Here is a 22,108-nt window from a genome sequence, read left to right as displayed (position 1 = left end):
GAGTTAGGGCTAGGTGTAGGTTTAAGCTTTGGTTAAGGTTAAGGGTTAGGGTTAGGGCTATGGCTCGGTTTTGATTTAGGGCTAGGGCTAGGGCTAGGTTTAGGGCTAGATTTTGGGTTATCATCAGGGTTAGAGCTAGTGTTAGGGTGAGGTTTAGGCTTAGGGTTAGGGTTAGATTTAGAGTTAGGTTTAGATCTAGTGTTAGGGCTAGGGCTAGAGTTATGGCTAGGGTTAGGGTATGTAAGGATTATGATTAAAACTAGGGTTTTAAAGGCTAGGGTGAGAATTAGAGTTAGAGGTTTAGTGTTAGGATTAGGTTTAGGGCTAAATTAGTGCTAGGATTAGGGGTAGGGTTAGTGTTAGCATTAGGCCTAGGGTTTGGGCTAGGGTTAGCATTAACATTGGGGTTAGTGTTATGTTTAGGGGAATGGGTGGGGTTATAGCTAGGTTTAGGTGTAGGGTTAGTGTTAGAGTTAGGCCCAGGTTTGGGCTAGGGTTAGGGTTAACATTGGGGTTAGGGTTATGTTTAGGGGAATGGGTGGGGTTATAGCTAGGTTTAGGGCTAGGGTGAGGGTTAAAATTAGGATTTGGCCTAGGGTTCTGGTTCATTTAGGATTAAGGCTAGGATTAGGGCTAGGATGAGGGGTAGGTCTTTTGATAGGGTTAGGGCTAGGACTCAGGCTAGGTCTAATATCAGGTTATGGTTAAGGATAGTTTTAGGGTTAGGTTATGGCTAGGTCTAGTGTAAGGGTTAGTTTTAGGTTAAAGGTCAGCTTTAGAGCTAGGGTTATTGTTAGGATTAGGGTCAGGGTTAGCATTTGGTTTAGTTTAAGGTTTAGGGTTAGGGCTCAAATTAGCATTAGAGTTAGGTTTAGAGTTAGGGTAATGGATAGGGTTTAGTTTAGGTTTCAGTTAAGGTTTAGGGTAATAGATGGGTTAGATATAGCGAACGGGTTAGGGTAAGCATTAGGGTTAGGGTTATGCTCAGTGTAATGGATAGATTTAGAGCTAATGTTAGGGCTAGGTTATGGTTTGGATTAAGTCTAGGATTAGGGTTACATTTAGGGATAGGGATAGGGTTCAGTTTAGGATAAGTGTTAGGGTTAGGGTAAGTGTTAGGTTTAGGGTTGGGTTATGGTTAGGTTAGGGTAAGGTTTAGTGTTTGAGCTAGGGTTAGGGCTAGGGTGAGTGTTAGGTTTAGGTTTACGTCTAGGTTTACATTTATAGTTAGAGGTAGGTATAGTGTTAGAGATAGGTTTTTAATTAGGGTTAGTGTTGGGGCTAAGGTAATGTATATGGTTAGAGCTAATGTTTGGGCTAGGGTTAATGTTAGGATTAGGGCTAGGGTTAGGGTTAGTGTTTAGGGTAGGGCTAGGGTTATGTTTAGTATAAGGGTTAGGCTTTGAGCTAGGGTTAGGTCTAAGGTGAGGGTTAGGTTTACGGTTAGGGTTAGGGCTAGGATTAGGCTTAGGTTTATGATTAGATCTAAGTTTAGGCCTAGGATTAGGGCTAGGTTTTATGTTAGGTTTAGGGTTATGGCTAGTACTATGGGTAATATAAGAGCTAGGGTTGTGTTGAGGACTAGTTTTAGGGTTAAGGTTATGTCTAGGTCTAGTTTAAATCTAGGTTTAGTTTTAGAATAAGGTTTAAATCAGTGTTATTCAAATGTAAAGCTAGGTTTAGTGTTAGAATCAAGGTCAGTGTTTGGGATAGGATTAGGGTTAGGGTTAGAGCCAGATTTAGGACTAGGTTTAGGTCTAGGGATAGGGTAAGTGTTTGGTTTAGGTTAAGGGTTATTGTTAGGGCTAGTGCTAGGTTTTTGTTTAGGTCTAGGGCTAGAGTTGTAGGTATATTTAGGATTATCTTTGGGTCTAGGTCTAGTGTCAGGATTAAATATAGGTATAAGGTTACTGGTAGGTCTAGTGTTAGGGTTTGGTTTAGGTAAAGGGTCAGCTTTAGAACTAGGGTTATTGTTGGGATCAGATGAGAGTCAAGGTTAGGATTAGAGCTAGAATGAGGGCTAGGGTTAAGACTGGTAATGCAGTTAGAGTTTAAGTTAGGCTAAGGATTAGGGTTAGGACTATGGTTAGCATTTGGTTAAGGGTTTGGCTTAGGGTAAGTGTTAGGTTAGAGCTAGGGTTAAAGTTAGGGTTAGGGCTAGTGTTAGAGTTAAGATTAGGGTTAAAGCTAGGGTTAGAGCTTGGAATAGGGGTAGGATTTGTGTTAGAGTTAGGGCTAGGTTTAGGACAACTACTAATGTAATAACAAGGGTTATGATTAAGGCTAGTTTTAATATTAGGGTTAAGGCTAGATCTAGTGTTAGAGTTAATTTTATGTTAGGGTGATGTTTAGAGATAGGATTAGTGTTAATGTCAGCTTCAGGGTCAGGGTTAATTTTAGAGTTAGGATTAGGGCTAGGTGTAGGGTTAGGGTTTGGTTTAGGTTAAGGGTTAGGGTTGGGGTTATGGATTGATTTTGTTTTATGTCTAGGTCTAGGAATAGGGCAAGTTTTAGGATTAGTGTTATGGTTAGCGGTAGTGTTAGGGTTTAGTTTAGCCTTATGTTTACAGTTAAATTAAGAACTAGGTCTAGATTTAGAATTAGGTTTAGATATAGGGTCACGGTCACAGCTAAGTTTTGGGTTAGGTTAAGGTTAAGGGTTAGGGCTCTTATTAGAATTAGGGTTAGGGTTAGGGTTAGGGTAATGGATATGGTTAGGTTTAGGGTTCAGGTTAGGTTTAGGGTAATGGATAAAGTTAGGGTTAGAGATAGGGTTAGGGCTAACCTAGGGTTAGCATTAGGGTTAGGGTTATGATTAGGGAATGAATATGGTTAGAGCTAGGGTTAGGCCTAGGATTATGGTTAGGATTGAGGCTAGGGTGAGGTTTAGGTTTAGGGCAAGTTTTAGTGTTAGGTTAGATTTAGGGTAATGGTTAGGGCCAGGGTTAGGGTTAGGGTTAGGGTTAAAACAAAGCATAGAGCTCAAATTGGGGCTAGGTCTTGGGTTAGGCTAGGGCTAGGATTAGGGCGAACACTAATGTAAGAATAGGGTTATGATTAGGGCTACTTTTAGGGTTAGGGTTAGGGCTAGGTCTAGTTTTAAGGTTAGGTATATTTTTAGGGTGATCTGAGAGCTAGAGTTAGTGTTAGGGTAAGAGTCAGTGTCAAGGTTAGTTTTAGGGTTAGGGCATGACTGGAATTAGGGCTAGGGTTAGGGATAGGTGTAGGGTTAGGTTTTGGTTTAGGTTAAGGGTTACAATTATGGCTGTGGCTCAGTTTTGATTAGGGCTAGGATTAGGTTAGGGCTAGATTTAGGATTAGGGCTAGTTTCAGTGGAAGGTTTACACTTAGGGTTAGGGTTAGATTTAGAGTTATGGTTAGATCTAGGGTTAGTAGTAGGGCTAAGTTTAGGGCTAAGGTTAGAGCAAGTGTTAGGGTTATGGTAAGGGATAGGGTTAGAACTAGAAATAGAGCTAGGGAGAAAGAGTTAGTCTTAGTGCTAGTGATAGGGTTAGGGTTAGGGCTAAATTAGAGCTAGGATCAGATCTAGGATTAGTGTAAGGGTTAAGTCTAGGATTAGGGTTAGGGTTACATTTAGGGGAAGGGATGGGGTTATATCTAGGTTCAGATATAGGGCAAGGGATAAAATTAGGAATAGGGCTAGAGTTAGGGTTAGGATCAAGGCTAGGTTTAGGGCTAGGATGAGGGCTAGAATTTGTGTTAGGTTTATGGCAAGAATTAGGGCTAGGGCTAATATCAGGTCTAGGGTTATGGTTAGGGGTAGTTTTCAGGTAAGGTTTATGGCTACATCTAGTGTCAGAGTTAGGTTTAGAGTAAGGTTCAGGTATAAATCTAGGGGTATTATAATGGTCAGGGTCAGGTTTTGGGTTAGGTTGAGGTTTAGGGTTAGGGCTCACATTACCACTAGGGTTACAGTTAAGGTTATGGTAATAGATAGGTTTAGTTTTAGGCTTCAGGTTAGGTTTAGGGTTAAGGTTAGGTTAAGGTTTAAAAATAGGGTTAGGGTTAGGCCTAGGGTTAGCATTAGGTTTATGGTTACCATTAGGGTAATTGATAGGGTTAGAGCTAGGGTTAGGGCTAGGGTTATGTTTAGGATTAGGGTAGAGTTAGGGTTAGGGTAAAATCTAGGCTTAGGGTTAGGATTAGGTTTAGGGTACTGGTTAGAGTTTGAGTTAGGATTAATGCTAAGTCTAGGGTTAGATTTAGGGTTAGGTCTAGGGATAGTGTTAGTATTAGGGTTAGGGCTAGTGTTATCATAAGTGCTAGGGTAATGAACAGGTTTAGATGTTGGATTAGGGTTAGGGTTAGGTTTAGGTTCAGAAAAATAGTTAGTGTAAGGTTTAGTGTAACGTTTAGGGTTTTGAGTTAGGGTTAGGACTACAGCAAGGGTTAGGTTTACGGTTAGGTCTAGGGTTAGGTATACGGCTATTAGAGTATTTTAGGGTTAGGGTTAGGGTTTGTGCTAGAGTTATAGCTAGGGCTAGAATGAGGGTTAGGTTCAGTGTTAGGTCTAGGAATAGGATTATGGTAGGTTTAGGGTTAGGGCTAGGGTTATCATTAGGGTTAGGATAAAAATTAAGGTAATGGATATGTTAGATGTAGGTTTCAGTTTATAGTTAGGATTAGGGTTAGATTTAGTTTTAGGGTTAAGTTTAAGGTATGGTTAGGTTTAGGGTTATGGTATGTGTTAGGGTTTGAGCTAGGGTTAGGGCTATGTTGAGTGTTAGGTTTACGGTTAGGTCTAGGGTTAGTTTTTTTTTTTTTTTTTTTTTTTTTTTTTTTGTTAGGGTTATGGTTAGGGTTGGGGTTATGGATAGAGTTATCAATAGGGTTAGGGTTAGAGTAATGTGTAGGTTTAGAGCTATGTTTAGGGATAAGGTTAAGTTTAGGGTTAGGGTTAGATTTAGGGATAGGTCTAAGTATATATTTAGGGTAAGGATTTGGCATTGAGTAAGGTTTAGAATAAGGCTAGGGTTGGGGTTGGATCAAGTCTAGAGTTAGGGTTAGGGTTATGCTTAGGGCTAGGTTTAAACCTAGGATTCGCTCTAGGTTTTGTGTTAGATTAAGGCGTAGGGTTAGGGCTATGGGTAATGTAAGAGCTAGGATTATTATTAGGGCTATTTGTAGGGTTAGCATTATGGATAAGTCTAGTGTTAGTGTTAGGTTTTCGGTTAGTTTCACGTTTAGAGATAGCTTAGTGTTAAATGCAGTGTCAGTGTTCAGGTTAGAGTTAGAGTTAAGGTTAAAGCCAGAATTAGGACTAGGTTTATGTCTAGGGGTAGGGTTAGACTTTGTGTTAGGTTAAGGGTTATTATTATGGCTAGGGCTAGGTTTTTGTTTAGACCTAGGGCTAAAGTTAAGGCTAGATTTAGGATTATGTTTAGGTCTAGGGCTAGGAGTAGGGTCAGGTTTAGATATAAGGTCACTGGTAGGGATAGTGTTAGGGTTTCATCTTGGGTTAGGGTCAGGTTTAGACCTAAGGTTAGTGTTATGATCAGAATAAGGTTCAGGGTTAGGGTTAGGGTTAGGGATAGGGTTAGAGCTAGAATGAGGTCTAGGGTTAGGACTATTAATAGGGTTAGGGTTTTGATTAGGCTAAGGATTAGGTATAGGTCTAGGGTTACCATTAGGATTAAGGTTTTGCTTATGATTAGGGATAGGGTTAGAACTTGTGTTAGGGGTAGGGTTATGCATAGGGTAAGATATAATGTTACAGCTAAGTTTAGATCTAGGGTGAGGGTTAAAATTAGGGTTAGGAATAGGGTTAAGTGTAGGGTTAGGATTAAAGCTAGTGTAAGGCCTAGGGATTGTGTTAGGGTTAGGGCTAGCATTAGGGCTAGGGCTAATGTCGGGTATAGGGTCAAGGTTAGGGATAGTTTTGGGGATAGATTTATGGCTAGGTATAGTATAAGGGCTAGGATGAGGGTTAGGGTCACCATTAGAGGTAGGGGTATTATTATGGTCAGGGTCAGAATTAGAGTTTGGTTTAGGTTAAGGTTTAGGATTAGAGCTCAAGTTAGAATTGGGGTTAAGGTTAGAGTTAGGGTAATGATATGGTTAGGTTTAGGGTTCAGGTTATGTTTATGGTAATGGATAGTTTAGGGTTATGGATAGTGATAGGCTCAGGCTGAGGGTTAGCATTAGGTTTAGGGTTAGGGTTAGGGTAATGAATAGCGTTAGAACTAGGGTTAGGGCTAGGGTTATGATTAAGGTTAGGGCTAGGTTTAGGGTTAAGTGCAGGGTTAGTGCAAGGATTAAAGGTAGGGTTAGGTTTAGGGTAAGGATTAGGGCTAGGTTTAGGATTAGAGTTAGGGTTAAAGCTAGGGTTGTGTCTCAGATTAGGGCTAGGTTTTGGGTTACCTTAGGGCTCTTGTTAGGGATACGGCTAATGTAAGAACTGGGGTACAATTAGGTCTAGTTTTAAGGTTATTTTGGGCTAAGTCTACTTTTCTAATTAAGTTTAGATTTAGGGTGATGTTTTGAACTTGGGTTAATGGTAATATCAGAGTCAGGGTCAGGGTTAGTTTTAGGGTTATGGATAGGTCTCAAATTTGGGTATGCTTAGGGCTAAATGTAGGGTTAGGATTTGTTTTAAGTTAAGGGTTAGGGTTAGTACTATGGCTCAGTTTTGTTTTAGGGCTAAGGCTAAATTTAAAGGTAGTTTTACGATTAGTGTTAGTGTTATTGCTAGTGTTATGGTGAGTTTAGGTTTAGGGGTACATTTAGAGTTATGGTTAATTCTAGGATTAGGGCTATGGCCAGTGTTAGAGCTAAGGTTAGGGCTAGTGTTTGGATTATGGTAAGGAATAGGGTTAGAACTAGGAATAGGGCTAGGGCAAGAGTTAGAGGTAGTATTAGGGCTAGGGTTAGGGTTAGGGTTAGGGCTAAATTAAGGCTAGGAATAGGTCTAGAATTAGTGTTAGGCTTAGGCCTAGGATTAGGGATACATTTAATGTTATGTTTACCGTTAGTTTTGGGGAAGGGATGCCTTTTGTTTGATTTCCACCTCCATTTCCATTTACCCATATAGGTCAAGTGAAAACTTAAAATACAAAGTGTTCATGATAGCGAACCATTTAATTGAGAAGAGCATACCTTGGGAGAATATTAAGGCTAGATAAAAGATGACTCCTTCCCAATATGAAAGAAATTTGAACAAAACTAACTTTCACCCTAACATTACCTCTAATCCTAGCCCTAACCCTAACCCTAAACCTAACCCTAACCCTAACGTGATTAGAAAACCAGTGATCCTAGTATTCCCACATGTGTGGAGCCTTGTGGGGCAAGCTAAGTGATGAATCCTACGCAGCATCAAACAAATATGATGAAATAATAATGGGAGGTATTTCAATTCATGCATATTTCCCTGTTTTCTCCTAAAGGGCTCTCAGATAAAGTTGTTTTTGCATGCTTAAGCTTAGGCTTACTTTCACAAGGAACATATCAGAGTCCCTACAGAGAACTGATGGAGTGTGTGAAGTTTCGAGAAGCTAGCACAAACCCTGTTTGATTTTTAGCTTCATTAACTTACCCGTATAGGTCAAAATGAAGTGAAATCTTAAAATACAAACTGTTCCTTACAGAGAACATGTGAACAGAGAAGGCCTAAACCTGGGGAACAGAGTAAATCTAGCTAAAAGATTAATCCTGCCAAGTATCAGAGAATTTTGAATTAAACTAACTCTAACCCTAAAACTAGCTCTAACCCTAGCCCTTCCAAAACCCTAACTTTTTTAATGGGACCTTTGACCTTAGAAGTTCCAAACGTGGGCAGCTAGTAGGGCAAGCTAAGGGATGAATGCTGCACAGTATCAAAGAAATCTGACCAAATAGTTGATGGAGTATTTCAGTACATGCATATTTGCCTGTTTTCTCCTAAAGGATTCTCAGATTAAAGTTGTTTTTACATGCTTCAGCTTAGGCCTACTTTCACAAGAACACACCAGAGATTTCCAACAGAAAATTGATGGAATGTGAAGTTTCAAGCAACTAGCACCAAAACTGTTTGATTTCCAGCTCCATTTCCATTTACCATAATAGGACAAAGTGAACTGGAACTTTAAAAAATAAAATATTCCTTACAGTGAACCATTGAACCTAGGAAAACCAAACATGGGAAATATAGTAAGGATAGGAAAAAATTAATCCTGCCCAGTATCAAAGATATTTGAACAAAACTAACTCTAAAACTAATACTAGCTCTAACACTAGCCCTAACACTAACTTTAAGACAAACCCTAACTTGTCTAAAAAAACTATTAATCCTAGAAGTATCAAACTTGGGGGGCCTAGTGGGCTAAGCTATCAGATGAATCCTATGCAGTGTCAAAGAAATATGACCAAATAATTGAGGTGGTATTTCAGTTCATGCATATTTCACTGTTTTTTGCTAAAGTGTTCTTGAATAAAGTTGTTTTTTGCCATCTTCATCTTAGGGCTACTTTCACAAGGAACAAATCAGAGAGTGCCCTCAGAGAACTAATTCAGTGTTTGAAGTTTTAAGCAGCTAGCACCAACCTGGTTTGATTTCAACCTCCACTTTCACTTACCTCTATAGGTCAATATGAAGTGAAACCTTAAAATACAGAGTTCTCTCTGATAGTGAACCATTGAAATGAGAAGGCCCAAACCTAGGGAGCATATTAAGGCTAGGTAAATGATGACTCCTTCCAAGTATCAAAGAAATTTGAACAAAACTAACTCTCACCCTAACACTACATCTAACCCTATCCCTAACCCTAAACCTAACCCTAACCCTAACTGGATTAGAGAACCATTGATCCTAGAAGTCCCACACTTGGAGAGCTTTGTGGGGCAAGCTAAATGATAAATCCTATGCAGTATCAAACAAATCCGTCAAAATAATTATAGGAGGAATTTCAGTGCATGCATATTTCCCTGCTTTCTCCTAGGGGGCTCTCGGATAAATTTGTTTTTGCATGCTTCAGCTTAGGCCTACACTCACAAGGAATATAACAGTGTCCTCACAGAGAATTGAGGGTATATGTGTAGTTTCAAGCAGCTAGCATAAACCCTGTTTGATTTCTATGTCCATTTCCATTTACTCGTAATGGTCAAAATGAGATAAAATGAAAATACTAACTCTTCCTAAAACCAAACAGTTGAGACAAAAGGCCTAAACCTGGAAAGAGAGTAAGGTTAGTTAAAGATGAATCCTATATTGTATCAAAGAAATTTGAATAAAGTAACTCTAACCCTAACACTACCACTAAACCTAGCCCTAATCCTAACCCTAAACATTAACATAGTCCTATACCTAACCATAACTTTAACCCTAATTTTAACTGTAACCATTGTCCAAACCCTAGTTCTAACTTTATCCATTACCATAACCCTAATCCTAACTTTAATGCTAACCATAGCCCTAACCTTAAACTTTACCCTAGACCTGCTCTAACCCTAACCCTGCCCTAGCCCTAAACCTAACTCAACCTTAACACTTACCTTAAACCTAACCCTCACCCTAACTCTAACTCTAGCCATAATCCTAACCATAAAACTAGCCTCAACCCTAGCTGTAATCCTATTCATTACCCTAAAAATAAGCCTAACCCAAATGCTAACAATAGGACTAAACCTAACCATATAGCTATCCCTAACCTATTCAAAACCCTAAACCTAACTTGAACCCTAAATATAACCCAGTCCATTGCCCAAAACTTAATGCTATTTTGAGCCTTAATCCTAAAACTTAACTGAAACCAATCCCTAACCCTGACCCTAATAATACATCTAGCTCTTAACCAGACCTTTATCCTAATCCTAACCCTTACATTAGACCTAGCCATAATCTAACCCTAAAACTATCCTTAATCATAATGCTAGACCTTATCTTAGCCCTAACCCTAATCCTAGGCCTAACCCTAATACTAATCCTAGCACTAATCCTAGCTCTAATTTAGCCTTAAAAAACCATAAACCTAAGCCTAACACTAGCCCCAAGACTAACTCTAACTCTTGCCCTAGCTGTATTTCTAGCTGTAACCATTTCCATTATTATAATCCTAACACTAGACCTAACTTTAACCCTAACCCCAGCCCTAGCCCTAGCCCTAAACCTATATCTAAACATAACAGTAAATCTAAGCCTAAACCTCATGCTACCACTAGCCCTAATATTATCACTAATCCTAAAACTATCCCTAACCTAGACCTAGATCTAAAACAAAACTGAGCCATAGCCCTAACCCTAACCCTCACCTAATTGTAACCCTATACCTAATTCCTAAATATATATAATTATATAATAGACTATCCCTATCCCTAATTCTTAGCCTAAGCCTAACACAGATCCTAAACCTACACCTAGCCTTAACCCTAGCCCTAATTCAAGTCCTATCTCTAACCCTAAAAGGATCACTGACCCTTAAACTGACCCTAACACTAACCATGACTCTAATCATCACCCTAAACCTAAACCTGACAGTAACACTATACCTAAACCTAATGCTAACCCTAAAACTAGCCCTAATCATAATCCTAGATCTTACATTAGCCGTAGTTCTACCCTAGCCCTAACCTAACCCAAAACATAGCCCTAATCTGAGCCCTAAACATAGTGTTAAACCTAACCATAACCCTAAACCTAGCTCTAACACATAACTTAACATAACCCTAAACTTAAACTTTTTCATAACCCGAAATATAGCCCTAACCCTAAGCATATCCTTAGCCCTAACCCTAACCCTATCAATTACCTAAATTTAGACTGAACCCTAAACCTAACCATATCCATTACTCTAACCCTAGTGGTAGTTTGAGCCCTAACCCTAAACCTGAACCTAACCCATACCCTAATTCTGACTCTGACACTAATAATAACCCTAGCTGTAAGGCTGACCCCAATCCTCAACCTAACCCTTCCAATAGACCTGGCCATAAACCTAACCCTAAAAATAACCCTAACCATAACCCTAGACCTGTTATTAGCCCTAGCCCTAATCCTATCCCTAACCCTAACACAAACCATAGCCCTAATCCTAGCTCTAAGCCTAGACTTTATTCTAACCCTAAACTTAATCCTACCTCTAACCCTAATTTTATCCCTTGCCCTAGCCCTAAACCTAGCTGTTACATCATACCTTACCCTAACCCTAATGCTAGTCCTAACACTAGCCCTAAACCTAGGCCTAAAACTAATACTAACCCTAGTGCTAATCGTAGCCCTAATTTAGCCCAACCCTAATCTTAACCCTATCTCTAGCCCTAACTCTAACTCTCACCCAAGCCCTATCCCTAGTTCTAAACCTATCCCTTACCATAACCCAAACCCTAGCCTATTCCTAGACCCAACCGTAGCCCTATCCTTCATCCTAGCCCTAAACCTGGATCTAACCCTATATTTAAACATAAACATCACCCTAACACTAGCCCTAACCTTAATGCTAATTGGAACACTAGCCCTTACCCTCTCCTAGCCCTAAAACAAAACCGAGCCATAACCATAACCCTTAACCTAAGCCAAACACTAAATTTACACATAGCCCTAAATCTGGCCCCAATTTGAGTCCTAACCCTAAACCTAGAAATAACTCTAACCCTGATTTTGACCCTAACACAAACCCTATCTCTAGACATCACCTTAACACTAACCCTAAAACTAGCTCTAATTGGAAACCTAGTCCTTACATTAGCTGTAGCCCTAATGTGAACACAAATCCTATCCCTAATTCGAGTCCTAACCCTAGGTTTAACCCTAATCCTAACCACAACCCTAGCCCTCAACTTAACCCTACCTCTAACCCTATCCTTTCCCTAACCCAAAGCCTCACCCTAATGCTACCCTAGTCCTAACTCTAATCCTTAGCCTACCCCCAAACCCTAATTATATTACTAGTTCTAACCCTAGCACTCATTCTACCTCTAACCCTAACCCAAACCCTAACCCTAACCCTGACACTTATTCTGACCCTAACACTAACCCTAGGTCTAAACCTGACCCTAAACCTAAACCAAACTCTAACAGTATCCCTACTGGTAAAACTATACCTAAACCTAACCCTAACACTAGCACTAGACCAAACCTAATCCTAAATAGAGTCATAAATCTAGCCCTAGCCCTAAACAAAAACCCAACAATAGCCCTAACAATAACCCTTAACCTAACGCAAAGACTAACCCTATCCCTACAACCAACCATAGACCTAATTCTGGCCCTAACCCTAAACCTAACCCTAACCCGAACAATGACCCTTACCCTAACACAAACCCTAGATCTAAACCTTATACTAACCCTAAACTAGACTGATCCATAATGCTAACCCTAAAACTAGCCATAATCATAACCCTGGGTCCTACATTACCCATAGCCCTAATGCTAGCCATAAACTTCATACAAAACCTAGCCATTATCCTAGCCCTAAACCTAGTCCTAATTGTAACCCTAAAAGTAACCCTAGACCTAACCAAAAGTCTAAGCATCACCCTAGCCCTAAGGCTAGGTAAAACTTTAACACTTATCCTAAACCTAACCCTAACACTAACCCTAGGCCTAACCCTAACCCTAGCCCTTACCTTAACCTTAACCCTAGCCCTAATCTTAGCTCTAACCCTATCAATTACCCTAAAGATAAGCCTAACATAAATGCTAACCCTAGGCCTAACGCTAACACTATCCCTAACACTAACCTTTTCCATTACTCTAAACCTAACCTGAACCCTAAACCTAACCCTATTCATTACCCTAACCCTAACATAACACTAACACTAATTCAAACCTTAACCCTAAACATTAACCTAAACCAAACCATACCCGGACCCTGACCCCCCCCCCAAAAAAAAAAAAAAAAAACTAGCTCTAAACCTGACCCTTATTCTAAACCTAACCCTTACAGTAGACCTAGCCACAACCTAACCCTAAAACTTACCCTAACCATAAACCTAGACATGACATTAGCCCTAGCCCTAATACTAGCCCTAAACCTAACACAAACCCTAGCCCTCATTCTTGCCCTAAACCTAGCCTTAATCCTAACCTGAACCCTAACCCTAGCCCTATCCCTAATTTTAACCTTTGCCCTATCCCTGAATCTAGCTATAACCCCATCCTTTCCCAACTCTAACCCTAACCCTTGCCCTAACACTAAACCTAATTCTAGGCCTAAACATAGGCCATAACCTAACACTAACCCTAGCGCTAATCCTAGCCTAATTTAGCCCTAACCCTATCCCTACCATTAACCCTATGCCTAAAACTAACTCTAACTCTTGCCCTAGCCCTATTTCTAGTTCTAACCCTATCAGTTACCATAATCCTAACAAAAGCCCTAACCTTAGCCCTTATCCTAGCCCTATACCTATTCCTAGATCTACCCATAACTCTAAATCAAACCCTAAACCTAAGCCTAAACCTCAGCCTACTACTAGACCTAACACTATCACTAAAACTAAAACTAACCCTAACCCTAGCCTTAGCCCTAAAATAAAACAGAGCCACTGCCCAAACCATTAACCTTAACCTAAAACAAACCCTAACTCTACACCTAGCCATAAACTCCTTGGTCTAATTTGAGTCCTAGGCCTAAAACTAACCTTGACCCTGACTTATATCCTAACACTAACCCTAGCTCTAAATATCACACTAACCCTAAAGATAATGCAAAACTAGACCTAGACCAAAAACTAACCCTAAAACTAACCCTAATCATAACCCTAATTCTTACATTACACATAGCCATAATCCTAGGCCTAAACCTAAGGGAAAAACTAGCCCTAATCTGAGGCCTAAACCTAGATGTAACCCTAACCCTAACCTAGACCTAGCCCTAACCCTAGCTCTAACTCTAAAACTTACCCCAAGCCAAACCCTATCCAAATGCTAACCTTAGTCCTAATCCTAATCCTTAGCCTAACCCAAACCCTAACCCTATTGCTAGTACTAACCCTATGCCTCATTCTAGCTCTAACCCTAACCAAAATCCTAAGTCTAACACAAACCCTTGGTATAAACCTGACCCTAACCCTAAACTGAACCCTAAAACTAGCCCTACCAGTAAACTTATACCTAATCCTAATCCTAACACTAGCCCTAGTCCTAAAACTAATCCTAAATCTAGCCATAACTCTAGACCTAGAACTAAAAAAACTTAACCCTACCCCTAACCATAACTGTTAACCTAAAGCAAACACTAATCATACCTCTAGACCTAAACCTAGTCCTAATTCTGGTTTCACCCTAACCCTAAATCTAAACTGAAACTGCCCCTACATAAAAACTAAACCTAGCTCTAAACCTGACCCTAATCCCAAAACATAAACCTAACACTATACCTAGCCATAAACCTAACACTAAAACTAGCCCTAATCAGTACATTAGATCTTACATTACCTATAGCCCTTACCCTGGGCCTAAACCTAACATAAAACCTAGCCCTAATCCTAGGCCTAAACCTACCCTAAGCATAACCATAACCCTAAATGTATCCCTGACCCTAACCCTCACCTTACTCCTAAATCTAGCTCAAAGCCTAACCCTTAGCCTAAACCTAATCTTAAACCTATCCCTAACCATAAACCTAACTCTAGCCCTAATTCTAACCTTAACCATAGCACTAACCCTAACTCTAACCCTAGCCATTACCTTAACCCTATCTCTAACCCTAATGATAACCCTAGCCCTAAACCTAACCCTATTCTTAACCCTAATCATAAACATAACCCTAGACCTAACCCTAAACTTAACCCTTGTCATAGCCTTAACCCTAACTCAAACCCTAATTTTTACCCTAAACCCAACACTATATCTAGGACTAAACCTAAAGTTAATCCTAAACCTAACCTTAATCCTAACCCTAAACATCTAACCTAAACATCTAAACTAAACATCTAACCAACTCTAAACCTAACCCTAAACCTAATAAAAACCATAGCCCTAACCCTAACCATATTCATAACCATAACCCTAGACCTAACATTAAACCCAACACTCGCCCTAGTCCTAACCCTAGCTTAAACCCTAAACCTTACCCTAACCCTAACCTTATCCCTAGTCCTAACTGTAACCCTAACTCTAACTTTAGTCCTAACACTAACCCTAAAACTAAACCTAACCAAATCCTAGCCTTAATTTAGCCCTATTCCTAACCCTAAACCTAACCATAGAATTAAGACAAAATATAACTTTCACACAAGATCTATCCCTAGTTCTAAACCTATTCATTACCATAACACTAAACCTAGTCCTAACGCTAGTTCTATTTCTATCTTTTACACTAAGCCAAACCCTCATCCTAAACCTCACACTACAATAGCCCGAACCCTAATGCTAATCCTAAAACTAGCCCTAACCTTACTCCTAGCCCTAAAACAAAACCAAGTCATAGTCCTAACCCTAACCCTTAATCTAAACCAAACCCTAACCCTACACTTAGCCCTAACCCTACCCTAATTCTAGTCCTAACCCTAACCCGAAAACTAACACTGACCCTGACTCTGAGCCTAACACTAACCCCAGCTCTAACCTTAGGTCTACGTAACCGTAAACCTAACCCTAACACTAAATCTAGCCATAAACCTAACCCTATAACTAGCACTAATCATGACCCTACTTCATACATTAGCCATAGTCTTAACCCTAGCACTAACCTAACCCAAAACCTAGCCTTAATCCGAGTGATAAAACTAGCTTTAAACCTAAACTTAAACCTAACCCTAAGCCAAACACTAGCCCTAATCCTATACATAACCCTAGCCCTAACCTTAGGTCTAACCCTATCCATTACCTTAACAATAACCCTAACCCTTATGCTGAACCTAGGCCTAACACTAACCCTCTCAATTACACTAAACCAAACCTGAATCCTAAACCTAACCCTGTCATTACCCTAAACCTAAATCTAACACTAATTAGAGTCCTTCACTTAAACCCTAACTTTATCCAAATACTAACCCTGACTCTGACCCTAAAAAAACTCTACATCTAAGTCTGACCCTTACCAAAAACCTAACCTTACACTGTACCAAGCCATAAACCTAACACTAAATCTATCCCTAACTGTAACCTGACATTAGCCCTAGCCCTAATACTATCCATAAACCTAACACAAACCCTAGTCCTCATCCTAGCCCTAAACCTAGCCTTAATGATAACCCTAGCCCTAACTCTAATACTAACCCTCGCCCTAAACCTAAACCTACCTATGAACACATCCCTTACCCTAAACAAAACCCTAATTCTAACCCTAACCATAGTCATAAACCCTGCATTATTCTTAGCCCTAGCACTAACCCTAGATCGAAACCTAACTCTAAATCTAACCCTAACTCAATTCCTAAGCCTAACCATAAAACTAGCTCTAATCCTAATGCTAATCCTAAAACTAGCCCTAACCCTAGCCCTAGACCTAATACAACAAAGCCATAACTCTAACCCTAACCCTTAACCTAAACCAAACCCTAACCCTACACCGAGCCCTAACCATACCCCTAATTCGAGTTGCAAGCTGAACCCTAAAATTGAGCCTAAACCTGACACTGACCCTAACACTACTCGCTCTAAACATTACCCTAAACCTAAACCTAATCCTAACACTAACCCTAGCCCTAAAACCCTAAAACTAGCCCTAAACATCATCCTAGTACTTACATATGGTTATAGCTGTAACCATAACCCTAGCCCTAACTTAACCCAAAACCTAGCCCTATTCTGAGCCCTAACCCTAGCTTTAACCCTAACCCTAACCGTAGCCCTAATCATAACCATAACCCTAGCCCTAAACTGATCTCTAACTCTATCAATTACCATAACCATAACCATAACCCTAATGCTAACCCTAGGCATAAACCTAACCCTATCCTTAATCCTAACTCTATCCATTGCTCTAAACTTAACCTGGACCCTAAACCTGACCCTATCATTATCCTAACCCTAACCCTAACACTAATTTGAGCCCTAACCGTAAACCCTAACCTATCCCAACCTTAAATCAGACCTTGAACCTAATAATATCCCTAGCTCTAAACTTGACTGTAACACTAAATTTAACACTTACCCTAGAGGAAGCCAAAATGCTAACCCTAACACTATCTTTAACCATAATTCTGGACCTGAAATTAGCCCTAGAACTAATCCTAGCCCTAACCCTAAAACAAATGCTAGCCCTCAGCCCTAAATCTAGCCTTAATCATAACCCTAATCCTAGCCCTAACCCTTGCCCTATTTTTAGTCTTAGCCCTAACCCTATATCTAAACCTAACTCTAAATCTAACCCTAACCCTAAGCCTAAGCCTAACACTAACATTAACCCTAACCCTAACACTAATCTCAAAAAAATAGCACCAACCCTAACCCTAGCAGTAAAACAAAACCAAGAAATAGCCCTATCCCTAAACCTTAACTTAAACTAAACCCTAACACTACATTTAGACCTAACCATGAACTAAATTTGAGTCCTAACATTAACCTTAAAACTAACCCGGACCCTGACTCATATCCTAAACTCACCCCAGCTCTAAACACCATCCTAACCTTAAACCAAAACCTAACAATAATCCTAATCCTTATTTGAGCCCTAACCCTAACCCTGACCCTCACTCATATTGTAACATTATCCCTAGCTTTAGATATCACCCTAACCTTAAACCTAACCCTAACACTAGACCTACCCCTAAACATAACCATAAAACTAATCCTAATTGTAACCCTAGTTCTTACATTATCGATTGCCCTAACCCTAGCCCTCACCCTAACACAAAATCTAGCCCTAATCTGATCCATAAAACTAGCTTTAACCTAACCCTAATCCTAACTCTAGCCCTAACCCTAACTCTAACCCTACCATTTACCCTAAGTGAAACCCTAACCCTAATGGTAATCCTAGACCTATACCAAACACCCTAGCCCTCATTCTAGCCCTAAACCTAGCCTTAATCATAACTCTAATGAAACCCTAGCCCTAACTCTAATTCTAAACTTTTCCCTAGACCTAAACCTAGCTCTAACCCCATCGCTTACACTAAACCTAGCCCTTATATACGCATAGCACTAACCATAGCTCTAAACCTAACACAAAATCTAGCCTTAATCCTAGGCCTAAACCTAGCCCTAAGCATAACCCTAAACCTAACCCTATCCCTCACGCTAATCCTAACGCTCACCTTAGACCTAACCATATATAAAACACTAACCCTAACCCTAAACATAACCCAGCCCTGTCCCTAAACCTAACGCTAACCATAGCCCTAATCATAATGTTAAAATTAGCACTAATACTATCTCTAAAATTATCCAATACCATAAACCTAACCCTAAACCTAATGATAACCCCAGCTCTAACTCTAACTGTAAACCTAATCCTAGACCTAACCCTAAACCTAACCCTCATCATAGCCCTAACCCTAGATCAAACCCTAAACTATACTCTAACCCTAACCCTAGCCCAAACTCTAACACTAATCCTAAACCTAAAACTACCCCTAACCCTAACCTGACATCTAATCCTATCCATTAACCTAACTCTTAAGTTCACCTTAGCCCTAATCCTAACTCTAACCTAACTTTAACTGTAAATATAACCCTAGACATAACACTAAACCTAACTCTCACCCTAGCACTAACCCTAGTTCAAAACCTAGCCCATACTCTAAACCTAACCCAAACACTAACCCTAGCCCTAGCCCTAACCCTAACCCTAACTCTAGCCCTAATCCTAATCAAAATGCTAGCCCTAACCCTAGCTCTAATGCTATCCATTACCCTAACAATAACCATTACCCAAATGCTAATTCTAGGCCTAACCCTAATCCTGTAAACCCTAACCATACCCATTATCCTAATCTTAACCTAAATCCTAAACCTAAACCTACCCATTACCCTAAACCTAACTCTAACCCTAATGCTAATTTGATCCCTAACTCTAAAACTTAACCTAACCTATAACCGTATCCTGATGCTGACCTTAAAATACACCTAATTCTAAACCTGATCCTTACCCTAAACCTAACCCTTATACAAGACCTAGCCATGAAACTAACCCTATAACTACCCTTAGCCGTAACTCTAAACATGATATTATCCCTATCCCTAAAATTTGCCCTAACCCTAACAAAAACCCTAGCCCTCATCCTAACACCAAATCTAATCTTAATCCTAACCCAATACTAACTCTATCCCTAAACCTAATTGTAATCATTGCCCTAGCCCTAAACCTAGCTATAACCCCATCTCTTTCCCTAAACCTAACCCTAAACATAACCCTAATATTAGGCCTAACCCTAACCCTAATCCTAGACTTATTCCTTGGCCTAGTTTAGCCCTAACCCTAACACTAACCCTAGCCTTAAGACTAAATCTAACTCTTGCCTAGCCCTATTTCTAGTTCTAACCCTATCCCTTACCATTGCCGCAGTCTGGCTGGGCAAAATAATCAGGGGGCGAGTGCCAAGGAACTTGTGAAGATTGATACAGCGGGAGCTGGAGCCACTTTATTACGAGACAGAGATGTATATATTCATAACTGAATACACAGCTTAACTTAATTAACTTAAACTAGATACAGCAGTCAACCAATAAGGAATCCTCATCATCTTAATGATTACACACAGCTTAACTTAATTGACATAATCTAGACACAGCAGTCAGTCATTAAGGAATCACTATCATCTTAATGTCTCCCTGGTGTTGGCTCAGAAACCACTCCTCCTAGCATACTGCCAGGCGCCATTTTAACTTGGTTGTGGTCCTCATCAACTCCCTCTTTTGTTTAATTTAAATAAGTATGTGGCTTAGGGACCGTGCCTGTTTTAGGTTGTCCAATACTACATATGGTCCTTACCCGTCATTGGATGGTCTGACCTCAAATCGTCAGACTCCTGTCTTAGGTTGGTACCATTGTAATTGGATCTTACCCATCTTTGACTACTGGCCCAACACACTCAGACATACTTGTGGATAATGACCATAGTGGTTTTTACACAAAAACCATAAATAATGTGCTACAAGCAGAAGGGTAGGATACAAAATGCCATGGTACCAAGCCACCATTACAATTTGTTGTCTCAATTGAAATCACAGTCCAGGTAAATCACAGTCCAGGTAAGTTCACAGTCCAGGTAAATTCACAGTCCAGGTAAATCACAGTCCAGGTAAGTTCACAGTCCAGGTAATTAAATCACAGTCGAGGTAAGTTCTGCAGGCATCTAGCTTAAGCTGTAGCAGCAGAAACAGCATCATCTCTGAAGTCTCTTAGGTTTTCAGCAACACTGGAAATCCCTCCACCCTTGTCCTCACCTTGCACTGGGACAAAGGCAGGAACTCTGGCAATGATGACTAAAGAAAATCCTGTAGTATTCCAGCAGGCACTTAGAAAACAACCCTCTGAACAATTTAGTACATTATCTCAAGGTTTTTTACATTTGAAATAGGCCTTAATGGTGCTCATTATTCAATAGCCTCAGGATGTGGGAGAACCATTGTAGTTATTGACATTGGAAATGATCAAACTTCAGGGCCAGGCGCCTTCTTCCACCAGCTGTAGCATACCAAGGCAGCCCCAGAAGACTCTGGGGAGTGTCCCGGACTCAAACTGCCACCAGGCACAGGGAGCAAGAGCATGTGAGACCGTGCCTCCTGGTCAGGTCTGGGTTTGGACTCCAGGCAATGGCGTCCTGCACCCCAGGCAGAGGGCGGGGAAAAGCCGGTGGCAAACAGGAAGCCTACATGTGTAGGTTAGGAATATCTGTAGGCCTTAAACTAAAAGCTTCTGTCTCTGGCAGCTCCTCTTGATAGTCTCTTTTTATAGTTATCAGGCGTTTCTGTCTGAGAATCCTTCTTTGTAGCCTCCAGTCTTACTTATTTTGGGAGGCTAACATAAAGTGTATACCTTAAATAATAATAATAATAATAATTATTATTATTATTATTATTATTATCATCATCATCATCATCATCATCATTATTATTATTTAAAATGCCCAGGAATGGCTGTATTTTGGTTTTAACTGTCTTTGCTAAGTGTTTAAGATGAAGGAGTCAAACTGACTTTTGTTTCTATCTATTGTTAACAGTCAGCTGAGCTTTTATGGGAGTCATTCCTGGGGAAACTTCTCAGTTCTGCTAGTGCCATTTGCGCTAGGATGGGTCTAGGTCTTGCTTGACCATGTGGCTTCCCTCAGAAGCATCAGGGATGTCTCCCTTCTCTGATGACTCTCCTCTTCATAGCAAATGCACTGACTGGCTTTCTGTTCTCCAGTGGTCTCATTAGTCTCCCTGATAGGAAGGTTATGTGGCCCAGAGTTGCAAAGCTCTTTAGAGAAGTCCCCTGTTCCCTGGATTCAGACTGACTCAGAGGGCAAGAGCCAAATATTGGTTTTTCTGGCCCTTTTAATTTGACTTTAATTTTAAAACTTAATCTTAAACATCCAGCAAATAAATTTTAACAGCCTTATATTAAGAGTACTGGGCTTTTAATGTCTATAACTTTATAATTATTCATCTTTTTATTAATTGGGATCTGTATTATCCTATCTGTCTTGTAGGTGATGGCTTATTATCTTAAATTAACCCATGTTGTGTTCTTAAAGCAACAACTTGTGTAAAACACTAAGAGGGAATCTTTAGATCACTTATAAGGAAATTACAAAATAAAATTAACAAGAGTAAAAACATTTAGTTCGTGTAATAGCTACCCTGAATTTTTGGCTGAGTTATACATTATATCCCCTGTTTGAGATCCTAGTAATCTTGACAGAAAAAAAACAACTTTTGAACATAACTTTAAATGAACTAAAATCTGGCCTATGGCTTTCATAGTCATTCTCACATGCAGTAAGATGGGACACAGAGCCTTATCTCAGGTAAGGCAGGGCTCTTTATAAATCTTAGGTGTTTTAGTTCTAAAGCTGATCTTTGTTTTTTAAATATCATTTTACAAAGTTTACATAAATTGTTTGAGGTCACATGAACATTAGCTAACACCATATGATATCACATTTAAAACATGAATTAAAGAAAGGCTGAAAGTTTTTAACCTTTACATAGATTAGGCTCTCATTAACTTAAAAATACATTTAAATTGTTCCCCAATGTGAAAAGTAACATAAAACTTTACATATCTTATTGATAACAGGT

The sequence above is a fragment of the Marmota flaviventris genome, chromosome 2, assembly GCF_047511675.1.
Source record: "Marmota flaviventris isolate mMarFla1 chromosome 2, mMarFla1.hap1, whole genome shotgun sequence".
In the NCBI taxonomy this organism is placed as follows: Eukaryota; Metazoa; Chordata; class Mammalia; order Rodentia; family Sciuridae; genus Marmota; species Marmota flaviventris.
This window is presented reverse-complemented; position numbering follows the sequence as displayed.